General features: G+C 37.8%; 1 pseudogene; it reads left to right on the forward strand.

The window, feature by feature from the left end:
* The first annotated feature begins 298 nt into the window (after window positions 1-298).
* The window catches only part of LOC101120991 (lys-63-specific deubiquitinase BRCC36-like), a 90,885-nt pseudogene continuing 72,829 nt past the window's right edge, over window positions 299-18,354 (forward strand).

Genomic DNA, 18,354 nt, shown 5'->3' on the forward strand with positions numbered 1-18,354 from the left:
CATTCTGTTGGTTGTGTGAACCAAAAAGCTGTGCTGCTCACCTTGTATTAAAGGAAAAAGGAAGAAAAGGGAAGGAAAGTCAGAGAAGAGAAAGAATATTTAAATATGAAGCTAAATGGTAAAAGTATTTCAGTGAATCATATTTTTATAATGGGAAAGTCCTTAATTTCCATGGTAGAAATTAATATAATTGATTACCACAAATGTAGCAAGCATAAAACATAGATCCACCACCATATAAAAATATGTAAAACTAAAGGCAAATTTTATCAAATAGTTTCTGACAGTTTCCATAACAATGACCTACAAACTAGTGACAGCTTACAGTGAACAGTGTGTTGGATTCATGATCTTCAAAGAAGAAGATGTAGCTTCTGGACCAGGGACCAGGTTTGATGACTCAAGAGCTTTTGTGTAGTAGTTTTATTAAAGTATATGAAAAGGGAAAGAGAAAGCTTCTTAAATAGACATCAGAAGGGGGATGGAGAGTGCCCCTCTTGCTAGTCTTAGCAAGAGAGCTATATACTTTTTTAATTGATTATTACAATAAATTAAAGAATGCTTCAAGTTGGTAAAGATCTTACTAGACCTGTTCCCACAATTTACATTTTAAGATGACAGGATTACAACTAACAATAGAAAGATCTTACCCACTCCCATAATATACGCATTAAGATAACAGGAGAGATAAGAAAGCCTTCCTCAGTGATCAGTGCAAAGAAACAGGAAAACAATAGAACAGGAAAGACTAGAGATCTCTTCAAAAGAATTAGAGATACCAAGAGAATATTTCATGCAAAGATGGGCACAATAAAAGACAGAAATGGCATGGACCAAATAGAAGCAAAAGATATTTAGAGGAGGTGGCAAGAATATACAAAAGAACCACACAAAAGATATCTTAATGACCCGGATAATCATGATGGGGTGATCACTCACCTAGAGCCAGATATCCTGGAATGCAAAGTCAAGTGGGCCTTAGGAAGTATCACTACAAGCAAAGCTAGTGGAGGTGGTGGAATTCCAGTTGAGCTATTTCAAATACTAAAAGATGATGCTATGAAAGTGCTACACTCAGTATGCCAGCAAATTTGGAAAACTCAGCATGGCCACAGGACTGGAAAAGTTCTGTTTTCATTCCAATCCTAAAGAAAGGCAATGCCACAGACTGCAAAAACTACCGCACAATTGTACTCATCTCACATACTAGCAAAGAAATCTTCAAAACTCTCCAAGCCAGGCTTCAACAGTATGTGAACCATGAAATTCCAGATGCTCAAGCTGGATTTAGAAAAAGCAGAGGAACCAGAGAGCAAATTGACAAAATCCACTGGATCATCAAAAAAACGAGAGAGTTCCACAATAACATCTACTTTATTGACCATGCCAAAGTCTTTGACTGTGTGGATAACAATAAACTGTGGAAAATTCTTAAAGAGATGGGAATACCAGAACACCTGATCTGCCTCTTGAGAAACATGTATGCAGGTCAAGAAGCAACAGTTAGAACTGGACATGGAACAACAGACAGGTTCCAAATCAGGAAAGGAGTATGTCAAGGCTGTATATTGTTACCCTGCTTAATCAACTTATATGCAGAGTACATCATGAGAAATGCTGGGCTGGATGAAGCACAAGCTGGAATCAAGATTTTCAGGAAAAATATCAATAACCTCAGATACACATATGATATGAACCTTAAGGCAGAAAGTGAAGAAGAACTAAAGAGCCTCTTGATGAAAGGAAAAGAAGAGAGTGAAATAGTCGGCTTAAAGCTCAACATTCAGAAAACTAAGATCATGGCATCTGGTCCCATAACTTTATGGCAAATAGATGGTGAAACAATGGAAAACAGTGGGAAACTTTATTTTTGGGGGGCTCCAAAATCACTGCAGATGGTGACTGCAGCCATGAAATTAAAAGACACTTGCTCCTTGGAAGAAAAGCTATGACCAACCTAGACAGCATATTAAAAAGCAGAGACATTACTTTGCCAACAAATGTCCATCTAGTCAAGGCTATGGTTTTTCCAGTGGACATGTTTGTATGTGAGAGTTGGACTATAAAGGTGAGTGCCAAAGAATTGATGCTTTTGAACTGTGGTGTTGGAGAAGACTCTTGAGATTCCCTTCAACTGCAAGGAGATCCAGCTAGTCCATCCTAAGTTAGATAAGTCCTGAATATTCATTGGAAGGACTGATGTTGAAGCTGAAACTCAAATACTTTGGCCATCTGATGCAAAGAATTGACCCATTTGAAAAGACACTGATGCTGGGAAAGATTGAGGACAGGAGGAGAAGGGATTGTTAGAGGATGAGATGGTTGGATAGCATCACCAGCTTGATGGACATGAGTTTGCGTAAGCTCCGGGAGTTGATGATGAACAGGGAAGCCTGGAGTGCTGCAGTCCATCAGGTTGCAAAGAGTCAGACAGAACTGAGCCACTGATCTGAACTGAACTGAAGATAATAGGATTAGTCTGGAAGTTTTCAAGGAGGAGACACTGTGGTCAAGTAGGACACATTGTTGTTAAATAATCCTTAGCAGAGTTAAACTGAGTTGTTTCGTTGTGTAATCATCAGCTCCAAGCTTAAAGAAAAAAACATTTCATGTGACTATCCAGTGGTCACGTATGGATGTGAGAGTTGGACTGTGAAGAAGGCTGAGCACCAAAGAATTGATGCTTTTGAGCTGTGGTGTTGGAGAAGACTCTTGAGAGTCCCTTGGACTGCAAGGAGATCCAACCAGTCCATTCTGAAGGGGATCAGCCCTGGGATTTCTTTGGAAGGAATGATGCTAAAGCTGAAGCTCCAGTACTTTGGCCACCTCATGCAAAGAGTTGACTCATTGGAAAAGACTCGGATGCTGGGAGGGATTGGGGGCAGGAGAAGAAGGGGACGACCGAAGATGAGATGGCTGGATGGCATCACAGACTCGATGGACATGAGTCTGAGTGAACTCCGGGAGATCGTGATGGACAGGGAGGCCTGGCGTGCTGCGATTCATGGGGTCACAAAGAGTCAGACATGACTGAGAGACTGAACTGAACTGAACTGAACTGAACTGAACTGAACTGAAGACCAAGGAATGTAGAGGAAAAAAAAGGGGGGGGGGTGAGGAGGGGAGGTTGTCCTTTTCTCCTCCTTGAGAATTCCGGACCCCTATCTCTTCCTCAAGAGCCCCAGACCCCTTTGTCCTCCTTGGGGACCCCGGACTTATCAACCTGCTTACAACTGACTGTCTCACTAGGTGGCTTAACATAACAGAAATGTATTCCTCCACTGTTTTGCAGGCTGAAAGTTTGAAATCAGGATGTGGCTCTGAAGGAGAATCCGCTCCATGTCTTTCTCCAAGCAATGAGTAGTTGCTGGCAATATCTGGCATTCCTTGACTTGAAATCCCATCTCTCCAATATCTGCCTGTCTTCCCATAACTCTCTCCCTGTGTATCCATGTCTTGATTTTCGTCTTGTAAAGACACCAGTGCTTGAACTTAGGGCCCATGCTAATCCAGCACTATTCAAACTTATTACATCTGTAAATGCCCTATTTCCAATTAAAGTCATTTTCAAAAAACTCAGGAATTATGACTTCAACATATCATTTTGAGGGACCCACACAGAATAAATATATACAATATAAAGAGAAAAATTATTTTTTTTGCAAAAAGAGAAATGGTAGTCTACTGATTTCTATTAGCTTCACACTCAGAACTTATTGAACATTGCACATATATAATTAATAAAAGTAGACACTGGTTCATTAAACCAATAAGCTACCTTTTGGAATCATTCATCTTATTTTGTCCCTTGATTTACTGTTAGTTTTAGTTTTTAATACATCAGGAAGTAAATTATCTCATACAACCAAATAATGACTATATACTGTGTGTACACAGGTTCACATGCAATAAAAGAATATATATATAATACCTGCATTGTATTTAAGGATTGCTTTGGGGTAGGAGGATTCTTTAGAGAATATGGATATAGATCATAGTGATGATATCACAGATGGTGTGCGTGTGCGTGTTTGCTCAGTCATGTCCAGTTCTTTGTGACCTTATGGACTGTAGCCAACCAGGCTCCTCTGTCCATGGAACTTCTGAAGCAAGAATACTGGAGTAGGTTGTCATTTCCCACTCCATCACAGTAGTCATGTATAGTTGTAAGAGCTGACTATAAAGAAGGCTGAGTGCCAAAAAATTGATGCTTTTGAACTGTGGTGGTAGAGAACACTCTTGAGAGTCCCTTGGACAGCAAGGAGATCAAACCAGTCCATCCTTAATAAAATCAACCCTGAATATTCATTGGAGGGACGGATGCTGAAGCTGAAGCTCCAATACTTTGGCCACCTGATATGAAGAGTTGACTCACTGGAAAAGACCCTGATGCTGAGAAGGATTGAAGGTAAGATGAAAAGGGGGCATCAGAGGATGAAATTGTTCAACGGCATCACTGACTCAATGGCCACGAGTTTGTGCAAACTCTAGAAGACAGTGAAGGTCAGGGAAGTCTGGTGTGCTGCAATTCATAGGGTAACAAAGAGTTGGACACGACCTAGTGAATGAACAACAACTCCATCACAGGTATGTACTTATCTCCAAACTCGTTAGGTTGTGAACACTGAATATATACAGATTTTATATGTTAATCATAATTACATAGTCATTTTTAAAAAATACTGTGAATTATTCATTCTTGTATGTGCTATTTTTTTCAAAGATAATTTAGAGTTGCACTTGTATTAGATTGTTCAGTCTTCTTCATTAATACTCTTAATAAAGCCCCCAAATCATGTAGCACATTTCCATACATTCTCAGTTTCTAAATGAAATTTGATTGATTCATTCTGGGTACAAATGAAGGTGTTTTTCTATGATATCACAATAAATAAATGTCAGTTTGCTTTGTAATATTTTATGTAACCAGCTGTAACCATTTCAAACTTACCTGAGTTATTAATCCCATATGCTAGGGATTTATTTAACTGATATTTGCCCTAGGACGACTGAGTATTAGAGTATAGTATTCACAGATAAGTTATTTTTAAATGTTTTCTCACATACATATGTGTGGAAAATTTTAACAAGAAGCCATAAAAACTCTATGACATGATTTATTTTTTTATATAATTTTCTAGACTAAGAAAAAGTTATTAACAGTATCATTTTTACCCAGGAGTTTAGCATTAGAGGTCAAACTGTAACCCATTGATAAGCTCTAAAATTACTTGAGAGACTGCTATCCAGACAGCCCACCAGGGACCAAGAGACTTGCATCTGGGTGTGCTGGATGCTGGGGAATAGAGAAGAGGTGGAAACCCCTGTCAATCATCCAGAGGTCTGTGTCTGGTCTGAATAGAGAGCTCTGCTCACTGAAAGCTTGAATCCCTTTGTCCCTGGTAGGCATTCTTTTATCACGAAACCTTATGAAAGAGAAAAGAAAGTGCAGGGAGGCCCCTTTATAGAATTCGTTATTTAGTGCAGCTGTGCACAGATTTAAAAATCATTCTTTGATTTTTCAATTTACTCTCCTCTAAAGCTGATAATGCTTGAGGGTTGTGTGGAAGAGAGATTAGAGACAGGTAATGGGAATGACAAGGACACTTGCTTTCTGCTATGGTCTATGTGAAAAATTATCCTACTTTGATGAATGGAAACCTGATGTGCTAAGAAACACAGAAATATGACAAAATGTAAATTAAATGTCCCTTCTATATTCCAAGGAAAATACAAGTTATGTTTAGAATTGGGCTCTTTCCAGATGCAACTGAATGACAAGCTCTGTGTGGCCTAAAGGAAACACTTTCTTTAGACAGAAAAAAGGAATGAGGCCTATACCTTTGTTTCTCTTTGTATGCTGTATGGCAAAAGTTTTGAAAGCTAATCATTTTTATGTACCATTACAGCTAGAGAAGCACTTCCGAGACTGTGCTTCAAGTAACTGAAAAATATAAGAAACTCCTTAGCCACAAGTTGTCTCTGTTTTGAAAATGTTAGTAACATATTTCTTCTAACAATTTGGTTTCAACATATATGCTATTTATGACTTAATTACTTGTCATTTAGTTATCTGATAAATAACCCTCTGTGAATTTAAGAGGGTAAAGGAGAGATGGATAGACAACCTACTACTTTGAAGTTAGATATTCTGATGGACCAGCTCATAGATCATGTGCCCTCACTATATGCTACCCTTGATCGGAAGTTCTTTGCATTAATTCCTTTAATCTGCACAACTGTGAGTTAGGTGTTAAATTAATTCAGTAAGGATGCTGTGGGCTTCCCTGGTGGCTCAGATGATAAAGAATCTGCCTGCATTGTGAGAGACCTGGGTTCTATCCCTGGGTCAGGAGCATCCCCCGGAGAAGGGAATGGCAACCCACTCCAGCATTCTTGCCTGCAGAATTTCATGGACAGAAGAGCCTGGAAGGCTACAGTTCATGGGTAGCAAAGAGTTGGACACAGCTGAGTAAATTTCATACAAGGATGCTAGTAGACTGAAATGGCTTTATTGCCATGGAGGCATATGTAAGCAAACCAAAATCTAAGGCTCTAGACGCTTCTTGGTTTATAAAATGGAAATGTAAGACCAACCAACCACAGTCAAATAGGCATTAAGTGATACTCAGTCATATGATGTTCTTGCTTTTGTAAATCTTTCCTTGAGCTCCTACACAATATGCTACTCCCAACCATTTTCAGTGCAGGGCTGTCTGGTCTCAATTAATTTTTGCTCAAATAAATGCTTAAAATATTTCTTATTCCTCAATTTATTATCTTTTATCATAAGTAAGGTAAGTATCATCTTTTACCAAAGGTAAAGCAAATCACCCCTTGATGACAGAACTGAAATGAAGATAAATGGATCAAAATGACAGCTGTCTGCTGGCACCCTGTTTGTTTGACCTATACAGTGAGCACATCATGAGAAATGCTGGGCTACCTGAGTTACAAGCAGGAATCAAGATAGGTGGGAGAAACATCAACAACCACAGATAGGCAAATGATACCACTCTAATGGCAGAAAATGAAGAGGAACTAAAAAGTCTCTTGATGAGGGTGAAGGAGGAGAGTGAAAAATCTGGGTTAAGACTATTAAAAAAAAAAAAGAAAGATTGAGGCATCCAGCCCCATCACTGCATGACAAATAGCAGGGTCTTTGTGACCCTGTGGACTGTATTTTGCCAAGCTCCTCTATACATGTGATTCTCCTGGCAAGAATACTGGAGTACACTGCCATCCCCACCTCCAGGAGATCTTCTTGACCCAGGGATTGATTGAAACCATGTCTCTTATGTCTTCTGCATTGGCAGGCCAGTTCTTTACAACTAGTGCCACTAGGAAGTCCAGATAGATACATACATGCATATATATATTGCACATATATATATATATATATATATATATATATATATACACATGTATATATATCAAATTTGTAGCTAAGGATATTAATTATCAACAATGAGAAGACGTAAAAGAAAAATTACAGGAACATGAAGAGACATTTTCACAAAAATGATATATTTTATGGGTAACAAATACACAAAAAAAGTGCTTACTGCTTTAATCATTCAGTTCAGTTCAGTTCAGTTAAGATGCTCAGTCGTGTCCAGCTCTTTGCGACCCAATGAACCACAGCATGCCAGGCCTCCCTGTCTATCACAAACTCCCAGAGTCCACCCAAACCCATGTTGATTGATTTGGTGATGCCATTCAATCATCTCATCCTCTGTCGTCCCCTTCTCATCCTGCCCTCAATCATTCCCAGCATCATTCTCCTTGCAGTCCAAGGGACTCTGAAGAGTCTTCTCCAACACCACAGTTCAAAAGCAGCAATTCTTCAGTCCTCAGCTTTCTTCACAGACCAACTCTCACATCCAAATATGACTACTGCAAAAAACCATAGCCTTGACTAGATGGACATTTGTTGGCAAAGTAATGTCTCTGATTTTGAATATACTATTTAGGTTGGTCATAACTTTTCTTCCAAGGAGTAAACGTCTTTTAATTTCATAGCTGAGGTCACCATCTGCAGTGATTTTGGAACTCCCCCCCCCAAAATCAAGTCTGACACTGTTTCCACTGTTTCCCCATTGATTTCCCATGAAGTGATGGGACCAGATGCCATGATCTTAGTTTTCTGAATGCTGAGCATTAAGCCAACTTTTTCACTCTCCTCAAGAGGCTTTTTAGTTCCTCTTCACTTTCTGCCATAAGGGTGGTGTCATCTGCATATCTGAGGTTATTGATATTTCTCCCAGCAATCTTGATTCCAGCTTGTACTTCCTCCAGCCCAGCATTTCTTATGATGTACTCTGCATATAAGTTAAATAAGCAGGCGGACAATATAAAGCCTTGACATACTCCTTTTCCTATTTGAAACCAGTCTGTTGTTCCATGTCCAGTTCTAACTGTTGCTTCCTGACATGCATATAGGTTTCTCAAGAGGTCAGGTGGTCTGGTATTCCCATCTCTTTCAGAATTTCCCACAGTTTATTGTGATCCACACAGTCGAAGACTTTGGCATAGTCAATGAAGCAGAAGTAGATGTTTTTCTGGAACTCTCTTGCTTTTTCGATGATCCTGCAGATGTTGGCAATTTGATCTCTGGTTCTGCTGCCTTTTCTAAAACCAGCTTGAACATCTGGAAGTTCATGGTTCATGTATTGCTGAAACGTGGCTTGGAGAATTTTGAGCATTACTTTACTAGCATATGAGATAAGTGCAATTGTGCGGTAGTTTGAGCATTCTTTGGCATTGCCTTTCTTGATATAACTGACATCTATAGATAACAGGATCACCAACTCAGTGAACATTAACCTGAGTCAACTCTGGGAGACAGCAAAGGACAGAGGACCCTGGTACATGGGGACACAAGAGTTGGACATGACATAGTGACAGAGAAACAACAAAATAGATAACATCATCCAACAACAGTAAACTACACATTCTTCTCAAGATCATATGGAGCTTTCACAAAAATAAACCACATTATGAGAACAAAATACATCTTTAACAATTTTTTAAAAACACCACAAAATGGGAACCATACCATCTCTTCTCTCATACCATACTGTATGTAATTAAACTAAAAATCAGTCGAAGAAGGATAATTGGAAAATAACATAATATGTAGAAATTAAACAACATACTACTAAACAACACATAAGTTGAAGAAACCTCAAGAGAAATTAAAATATATTTCAATAAAATGAAAGTAAAAATACAGTCATCAAAATATATAAGATGTAGCAAAAGCAGTAGAGAAAATTATAGAAATTAATGCATAAATTATAAAAATGATACACATTTAATATTTAAGATGCTACTATAGGAAACTAAAATAGTAGATAAAATAAATTCAAGCTAAGCAAAAGGATAGAAATAACAAAAATAAGAGCAAACATCAATGAAATTAATAATAAGAAATCAAGAAAAAATCTATAAAACCAAAAGCTTGTTATTTGAAAAGATAATTAAAATGGTTAAGTCAGCCAGGATAACTGAGAAGAAAAGAGAAAGGACACAAATTGCTAATATCAGAAACAAAACAGGGAATATCATTACAGATCCTATGGGCATTATAAGGATAATAAAGAAAGAAATAAGAAGTATTAGTCATTCAGTTGTGCCCTACTCTTTGTGACCCCACGGACTGCAGCCTGCCAGGCTCCTCTGTCCATGGGATTGCAGTGGGTTGCCCAGGATCTTCCCAATCCAGGGATCAAACCCAGGTCTCCTGAATTGCAGGCAGATTCTTTACCATCTGAGCCACTAGGGAAGCCCAAGGATAATAAAGGAATACAATAAAGAATGCTATGCTCACAAAATTGATCCTATATGAAATAGGCCAATTCCTTAAAGGAACAGTTTTCTAAAACTAACATAAGAAAAAATAGATAACTTGAATTTGCCTACACCTATTAAGCAAATGTTGGATAACAGCAAATAACCTCCAAAAACAGAAAGCACCAGGCCCAGATGGATTCACTAGTGATTTCACTGAATGTTTAAGAAAAAAAAAAAAAAAATTGTACTAATCCTCTGCAATCTTTTTCAGAGGATAGAAGCAAAGGGAATACTTCCTATTTCATCCCATAAGGCCAGTATTACCCTAGTATTAAAAAAAAGACAAAGAAATTATGATAAAAACTATAAATAAATATCTCCCATGAACATAGAGATAGGAGTTCACAACAAAATATGAGTAAACAATGTAAACAAAGAATTACACGCCATAACCAAGGGGGATTTATCCCAGATATGCAAAACTGGTTAAACATTTGAAAATTGATTAATATAGTCCATCCAATAAATGGGGTGAAGAAGAAAAATCACCACTTCTTTTCAATATCTTATTAGAAATCCTACTTAATGCACAAGGACAAGATAAGGGGGAAAAGCTATACAGATTGGAAAGGAAGACATAAGACTGTCTTTATTTGCAGATGACATGATTTTCTATTTAGAAAATCAGAAAAAAGTTAACAACAACAAAAAAATCTGGATCTAATAAGCAGCTATAGCAAGGTTGCAGAATACAAAGTTACTATGGAAAAAGTCAACTGCTTTCCTGTTTACCAGAAACAAAAAATTGAAATCTTAAAATACACAGCAACATATTAACATTTATACTAGTATCCCCTAAAATAGAATACTTAGCTATAAATCTGACAAAATATGTCCAAGATCTATAAGAGGAAAACTGTAAAAGTCTGATGAATGAAATCAAGTAACAATTAAACAGCAAGATATTCCCTGTATATGAATAGGAAGACTCAATGTTGTAAAGACATCAGTGCTGAAAAACTTGGTCTATTGATTCAATGCAATCCCAATCAAAATCCCAGAAAGTTATTAATACTTTATAGATATGCACAATGTGATTCTAAAGTTAATATGGAGAGGCTAAAGACCCAGAATCGTCAACTTGATACTGAAGGAATAAAACTAAATAGAAAGATTGATACTACCTAACTTCAAGACTTACTATAGCACTACAGAAATCAAAACACAGAAAATTGAACTGAAAAATTAAAAAGGAAAAGAAAAATAAATGAATGTAGTGCTAGAGAGGCCAGAAATAGACACAGATATAATCAAATAATCTTTTACAAAAGAGCAAAAACACTACAATGTATAGTGTTTTCAAAAAATGGTTCTGGAAAAACTGGACATCCATATGCCAAAAAGAAAAAAAAAAAAATATGAATCTAGACATAGACTTTACACCCTTCACAAAAGCTAACCTAAAATGGATCAGAGACATAAATATCAAATACAAAACTGTAAGATTCCCAGAAGATAGCATGGAAGGAAACCTAGATAAACTTGGGTATGATGATGACCTTTTAGGAACAACACCAGAAGTTCAACCTATGAGACAAACAATTGACAAACTGAGCTTCACTTAAAAAAAAAAAAGAAAGAAAGAAAGAAAGAAAAAAGAAAATTATCTAGGGACTTTCCTGGTGGTCCAGTGGCTAAGACTCTGTTCTCCCAATGCAGGGGCCTGGGCTCAGTCTCTCTTCAGGGAACTAGATCCCACATGCTGCAACTGAGTTCCCACACGCTGCAACTGAGAGTTCTCATGCCACCACTAAAGACCAGTCCACATGCTACAAGTGAGACCTGGTGTAGCCAAATAAATAAATAATTTTAAAACAAAAATCTATTCTGTGAAAGAGAAGTCAAGAGAATGAGGATATAAGTCATAGACCAAGAGAAAATATTTGTAGAAGACACATCTGATAAAAGATTGTTATCCAAAATATAGGAAGAATTCTTAAAATTCAACATTAAGAAAACAAACAAATTTTTAAAATGATCCAAAGACTTTTTTTTAACTTTCATTTTATTTGTTTGTTATATCTGTTCCCCATGGTATAAATAGCTTTAATTGGACAAATCATTATTTTTTGCTATTCTTTATATTAAACTGCTGCTGTTGCTAAGTCACTTCAGTCATGTCTGACTCTGTGCAACCCCATAGACAGCGGCCCACCAGGCTTCCCCGTCCCTGGGATTCTCCAGGCAAGAACACTGGAGTGGGTTGCCATTTCCTTCTCCAATGCATGAAAGTGAGAAGTGAAAGTGAAGTCTCTCAGTTGTGTCCAGCTCTTAGCAACCCCACGGACTGCAGCCCACCAGGCTCCTCCGCTCATGGGACTTTCCAGGTAAGAGTACTGGAGTGGGTTGCCATTGCCTTCTCCTTATATTACACTACAGAGATCTATTTCATTTAATGGTAAATTGATCAAGATTGTAAGACGAGGAACGAAATGTTTTGCTTTTTTTTTTTTTTTCACTGTTCTATGAATTTTATATTATTTTTTTAAATTTTTATTTTTACTTTATTTTACTTTACAATACTGTATTGGTTTTGCCATACATTGACATGAATCCACCACGGGTGTACATGAGTTCCCAAACATGAACCCCCCTCCTACCTCCCATTTCATCTCTCTGGATCATCCCCGTGCAGCAGCCCCAAGCATCCTGTATCCTGCATTGAACATAGACTGGCGATTTGTTTCTTACATGATAGTATACATGTTTCAATGCCATTCTCCCAAATCATCCCACCCTCTCCCTCTCCCTCTGAGTCCAAAAGTTCACTCTACACATCTGTGTCTCTTTTGCTGTCTTGTATACAGGGTCATCATTACCATCTATCTAAATTCCATATATATGTGTTAGTATACTATATTGGTGTTTTTCTTTCTGGCTTACCTCTGTATAATCGGCTCCAGTTTCATCCATCTCATCAGAACTGATTCAAATGAATTCTTTTTAATGGCTGAGTAATACTCCATTGTGTATATGTACCACAGCTTTCTTATCCATTCATCTGCTGATGGACATCTAGGTTGTTTCCATGTCCTGGTTATTATAAACAGTGCTGTGATGAACATTGGGGTACATGTGTCTCTTTCAATTCTGGTTTCCTCGGTGTGTATGCCCAGCAGTGGGATTGCTGGGTCATAAGGCAGTTCTATTTCCAGTTTTTTAAGGAATCTCCACACTGTTCTCCATAGTGACTGTACTAATTTGCATTCCCACCAACAGTGTAGGAGGGTTCCCTTTTCTCCACACCCTCTCTAGCATTTATTTCTTGTAGACATTTGGATCGCTGCCATTCTGACTGGTGTGAAGTGGTACCTCATTGTGGTCTTGATTTGCATTTCTCTAATAATAAGTGATGTTGAGCATCTTTTCATGTGTTTGTTAGCCATCCATATGTCTTCTTTGGAGAAATGTCTATTTAGTTCTTTGGCCCATTTTTTGATTGGGTCATTTATTTTTCTGGAATTGAGCTGCAGGAGTTGCTTGTATATTTTTGAGATTAGTTTTTGTCAGTTGCTTCATTTGCTGTTATTTTCTCCCATTCTGCAGGCTGTCTTTTCACCTTGCTTATATTTTGCTTTGTTGTGCAGAAGCTTTTAAGTTTAATTAGATCCCATTTGTTTATTTTAGCTTTTATTTCCAGAATTCTGGGAGGTGGATCATAGAGGATCCTGCTGTGATGTATGTCAGAGAGTGTTTTGCCTATGTTCTCCTCTAGGAGTTTTATAGTTTCTGGTCTTACATTTAGATCTTTAATCCATTTTGAGTTTATTTTTGTGTGCGGTGTTAGAAAGTGATCTAGTTTCATTCTTTTACAAGTGGTTGACCAGTTTTCCCAGCACCACTTGTTAAAGAGATTATCTTTACTCCATTGTATATTCTTGCCTCCTTTGTCAAAGATAAGGTGTCCATATGTGTGTGGATTTATCTCTGGGATTTCTATTTTGTTGCACTGATCTATATTTCTGTCTTTGTGCCAATACCATACTGTCTTGATGACTGTGGCTTTGTAGTAGAGCCTGAAGTCAGGCCAGTTGATTCCTCCAGTTCCATTCTTCTTTCTCAAGATTGCTTTGGCTATTTGAGGTTTTTTGTATTTCCATACAAATCTTGAAATTACTTGTTCTAGTTCTGTGAAAAATACCGCTGGTAGCTTGATAGGGATTGCATTGAATTTGTAGATTGCTTTGTAGATACTCATTTTCACTATATTGATTCTTCCAATCCATGAACATGGTATATTTCTCCATCTATTAGTGTCCTCTTTGATTTCATTCATCAGTGTTTTATAGTTTTCTATATATAGGTCTTTAGTTTCTTTAGGTAGATATATTCCTAAGTATTTTATTCTTTTCGTTGCAATGGTGAATGGAATTGTTTCCTTAATTTCTTTTTCTACTTTCTCCTTATTAGTGTATAGGAATGCAAGGGATTTCTGTGTGTTGATTTTATATCCTGCAACATTACTATATTCATTGATTAGCTCTAGTAATTTTCTGGTGGAGTCTTTAGGGTTTTCTATGTAGAGGATCATGTCATCTGCAAACAGTGAGAGTTTTACTTCTTCTTTTCCTATTTGGATTCCTTTTATTTCTTTAACAGACACCTCTCCAAAGAAGATAAGCATACATCAAATAAGCATATGAAAAGATGCCCTGCACTAGATGTTATCAAGGAATGCAAATAATATAATTATTTTCTTCTCCATACTTATTAGAATACCAAAGTCGGGAACACTGACAACACAAAATGCTACTGAGGATATGGAGCAAGAGTAATTCTCATTCATCATGGCTGAGAACTCAAAATGTTACAACCACTCCAGAAGACCATTTGCTGGCTAAACATACTTGTGCTATATGATTCAGCAAAGGCACTTTGGAGCATATACCCAAAGAATTTAAAAACATATCTACACAAAAACTTGCATGTGAATAATTATAGTTGGAATCAACTGAGATGTCTTTCAGTACGTGAATGGAGAAACTGTAGTACACTCAGACAATTGAATATAAAAGTCCAAAAAAGAAATGGACTGTCAATGCATAAAAAGACATGGAGGAACCTTAAATGCATATTACTAAGTATTAAAAGTCAATCTGAAATGTCTTTCTACTGTATGTGCTTAGTCACTCAGTTACATTCAACTCTTTGCAACCCCGTGGGCTGTAAACCTAGTCCAACTAAATTGCATTTGGAAAAGGGAAAACTGTGGAGACAGTAAATGATCAAGTTGTCAAGAGTAAAATGGAAAGGAGTGAACTGGCAGAGCACAGAAGATTTTTGGAGCACTGAATATATCCCACATGATCCCATAATAATGGATGCTTGTCATTTTACATTTGTCCAAATCCACAGAATTTTTAAGAGTGAACCCAATGTTTACTGGATATTGTGTGATTATGCTGTGACAATGTATGTTCATCAATTGTAGCAAATGTACCACCCTAGTGGGGGATATTGATAATGGGAGAGGCTATAAAAGAGGAGAGTGAAAAAGTTGGCTTAAAGCTCAACATTCAGAAAATGAAGATCATGGCATACGGTCCCATCACTTCATGGGAAATAGATGGGGAAACAGGGGAAACAGTGTTAGACTTTATTTTTCGGGGCTCCAAAATCACTGCAGATGGTGACTGCAGCCATGAAATTAAAAGACGCTTACTCCTTGGAAGTAAAGTTATGAGCAGCCTAGATAGTATATTCAAAAGCAGAGACATTACTTTGCCAATAAAGGTCCGTCTAATCAAGGCTATGGTTTTTCCTGTGGCCATGTATGGATGTGAGAGTTGGACTGTGAAGAAGATTGAGCCCCAACGAATTGATGCTTCTGAACTGTGGTGTTGGAGAAGACTCTTGAGAGTCCCTTGGACTGCAAGGAGATCCAACCAGTCCATTCTGAAGGAGATCAACCCTGGGATTTCTTTGTAAGGAATGATGCTAAAGCTGAAACTCCAGTACTTTGGCCACCTCATGCGAAGAGTTGACTCATTGGAAAAGACTCTGATGCTGGGAGGGATTGGGGGCAAGAGAAGAAGGGGACGACAGAAGATGAGATGGCTGGATGGCATCACTGACTCAATGGACGCGAGTCTGAGTGAACTCCAGGATTTGATGATGGATAGGTAGGCCTGGTGTGCTGCAATTCGTGGGGTCGCAAAGAGTTGGACACGACTGAGTGACTGAACTGAACTGAATGCATGTGTGGAGACATAAGGTATACAGGGAAACTTTGTACATTCCTCTCAGTTTTGCTGAGAACTTGAAACTGTTTTAAGAAATAGTCTTAAAAAAAAAAAACAACAACAAAGAGATCAAATACTGAACTATAAGATATGGTTTTTTTATACATTCCATCACTAAACTGGTATATTTTGCAGTAGCTTTAAAAATGACTGGGACTTACCTGGTTGTCCAGTGGTTAAGACTGTGCTTCCACTACAAGGGGCAAAGGTTCAACTTGGTTGGAAAATTTAGATCCCACAAAAACTAAAAATTACATTAAGTTAAAATGATTTGAAGCAGATATTCACTGCTTTTTAGTACCTATATTACACTAAATCTGCTATTTTTAGATATCATCCAAAACTAATCCACCATGTTGGATTTTCAAATTCAAAAGTAATAGAGAATTCATAGCATGTAAATGTAGAAACAAAAATGTTTTCTTGTACTTGCGTAAAATTCATAGGATTATAGAGTCAGTAAGTCATTTTATAGATGGAGAATGCCAATTAAATATAGTGTTTCTGATTTACCTGTTTTCCATAATAGAAACATAAAAGACAATGTTTTAGCTAGAAAACAGACCAGAGTTTAAGATATCAAAACAGAGATCTTTTCTAATACATTGTGTTCAAAGTATTCTGCTTTGTTTCTTCATTCATGGTTTGATTTCTGTCTTCTGCTGGGAATGCAGAAAAAGTTTGAAAATGTTCTTTTTTATAAAGATAGCAGGGTGCCATTTATAACTGCTCTGTTATGGCAGAAAGTGAAGAAGAACTAAAAAGCCTCTTGATGAAAGTGAAAGTGCAGAGTGAAAAAGTTGGCTTAAAGCTCAACATTCAGAAAACTAAGATCATAGCATCCGGCCCCATCACCTCATGGCAAATAGATGGGGAAACAGTGGAAACAATGGCTGACTTTATTTTGGGGGGCTCCAAAATCACTGCAGACGGTGATTAAAGCCATGAACTTAAACGATGCTTGCTCCTTGGAAGGAAAGTTATGACCAACCTAGAGCATGTTAAGAACCAGAGACATTACTTTGCCAACAAAGGTCCGTCTAGTCAAGGCTATGGTTTTTCCAGTAGTCATGTATGGATGTGAGAGTTGGACTGTGAAGAAGGCTGAGCACCGAAGAATTGGTGCTTTTGAACTGTGGTGTTGGAGAAGCCACTTGAGAGTCCCTTGGGCTGCAAGAATATCCAACCAGTCCATCCTAAAGGAGATCAGGCCTGGGTGTTCATGGAGGGACTGATGTTGAAGCTGAAGCTCCAATACTTTGGCCACTCGATGCGGAGAGCTGACTCATTGGAAAAGACCCTGATGCTAGGAAAGATTAGGGGCAGGAGGAGAAGGGACGACAGAGGATGAGATGGTTGGATGGCATCACCAACTTAATAGACATGGGTTTGGGTGGACTCCGGGAGTTAGTGATGGACAGGGAGGCCTGGTGTGCTGCGGTTCATGGGGTCACAAAGAGTCGGACATGACGGAGTGACTGAACTGAACTAAACTGAAATACAATTTATGTATAACATGAGAGAAAGGCAGCAAATAGCTGATTCAAATGTTTCACAAAATCCTCAATTCTGTTTTTTAAAAGAACAAATAAACCAAGAAGGAAACTCCCTGTGGGGTAGCATATGAATCAGTTTTCATTTGATTAGTGTAAATAGGTAGAAATGACATTCTTTGACAGGAAGCTCTTATTTATATGATAAAGAAAATGAAAAAAAGAAATCAAATAACTTGAAAAGAAATGCTTTATTTACACAAGAGGCTTATGAAACCCAAGCTATGTTCTCAGTCAAATCAAAGCTCCCATTAATATATACTTATGGTTATTTAAATTTTCTTTCCCTATGTGCATTTCCTAGAGAGAAGGAATAATCTTGGTGATTCTGACATTTATGCTTAAGATACAAAGAACTTTTTTCCACAATATACTTTCTGTGTTATAGAGGATATAGAGATAAAATTGGAGAAGGCAATGGAGTCCCACTCCAGTACTCTTACCTGGAAAATCCCATGGATGGAGGAGCCTGGTGGGCTGCTGTCCATCGGGTCGTTAAGAGTTGGACACCACTGACAGACTTCACTTTCACTGTTCACTTTCATGAATTGGAGAAGGAAATGGCAACCCACTCCAGTATTCTTGCCTGGAGAATCCCAGGGACAGGTGAGCCTGGTGGGCTGCCGTCTATGGGGTCACACAGAGTCGGACACGACTGAAGTGATTTAGCAGCAGCAGCAGCAGCAGCAAAGATAAAATTAATA

The sequence above is a fragment of the Ovis aries genome, chromosome 2 (assembly GCF_016772045.2).
Source record: "Ovis aries strain OAR_USU_Benz2616 breed Rambouillet chromosome 2, ARS-UI_Ramb_v3.0, whole genome shotgun sequence".
In the NCBI taxonomy this organism is placed as follows: domain Eukaryota; kingdom Metazoa; phylum Chordata; class Mammalia; order Artiodactyla; family Bovidae; genus Ovis; species Ovis aries.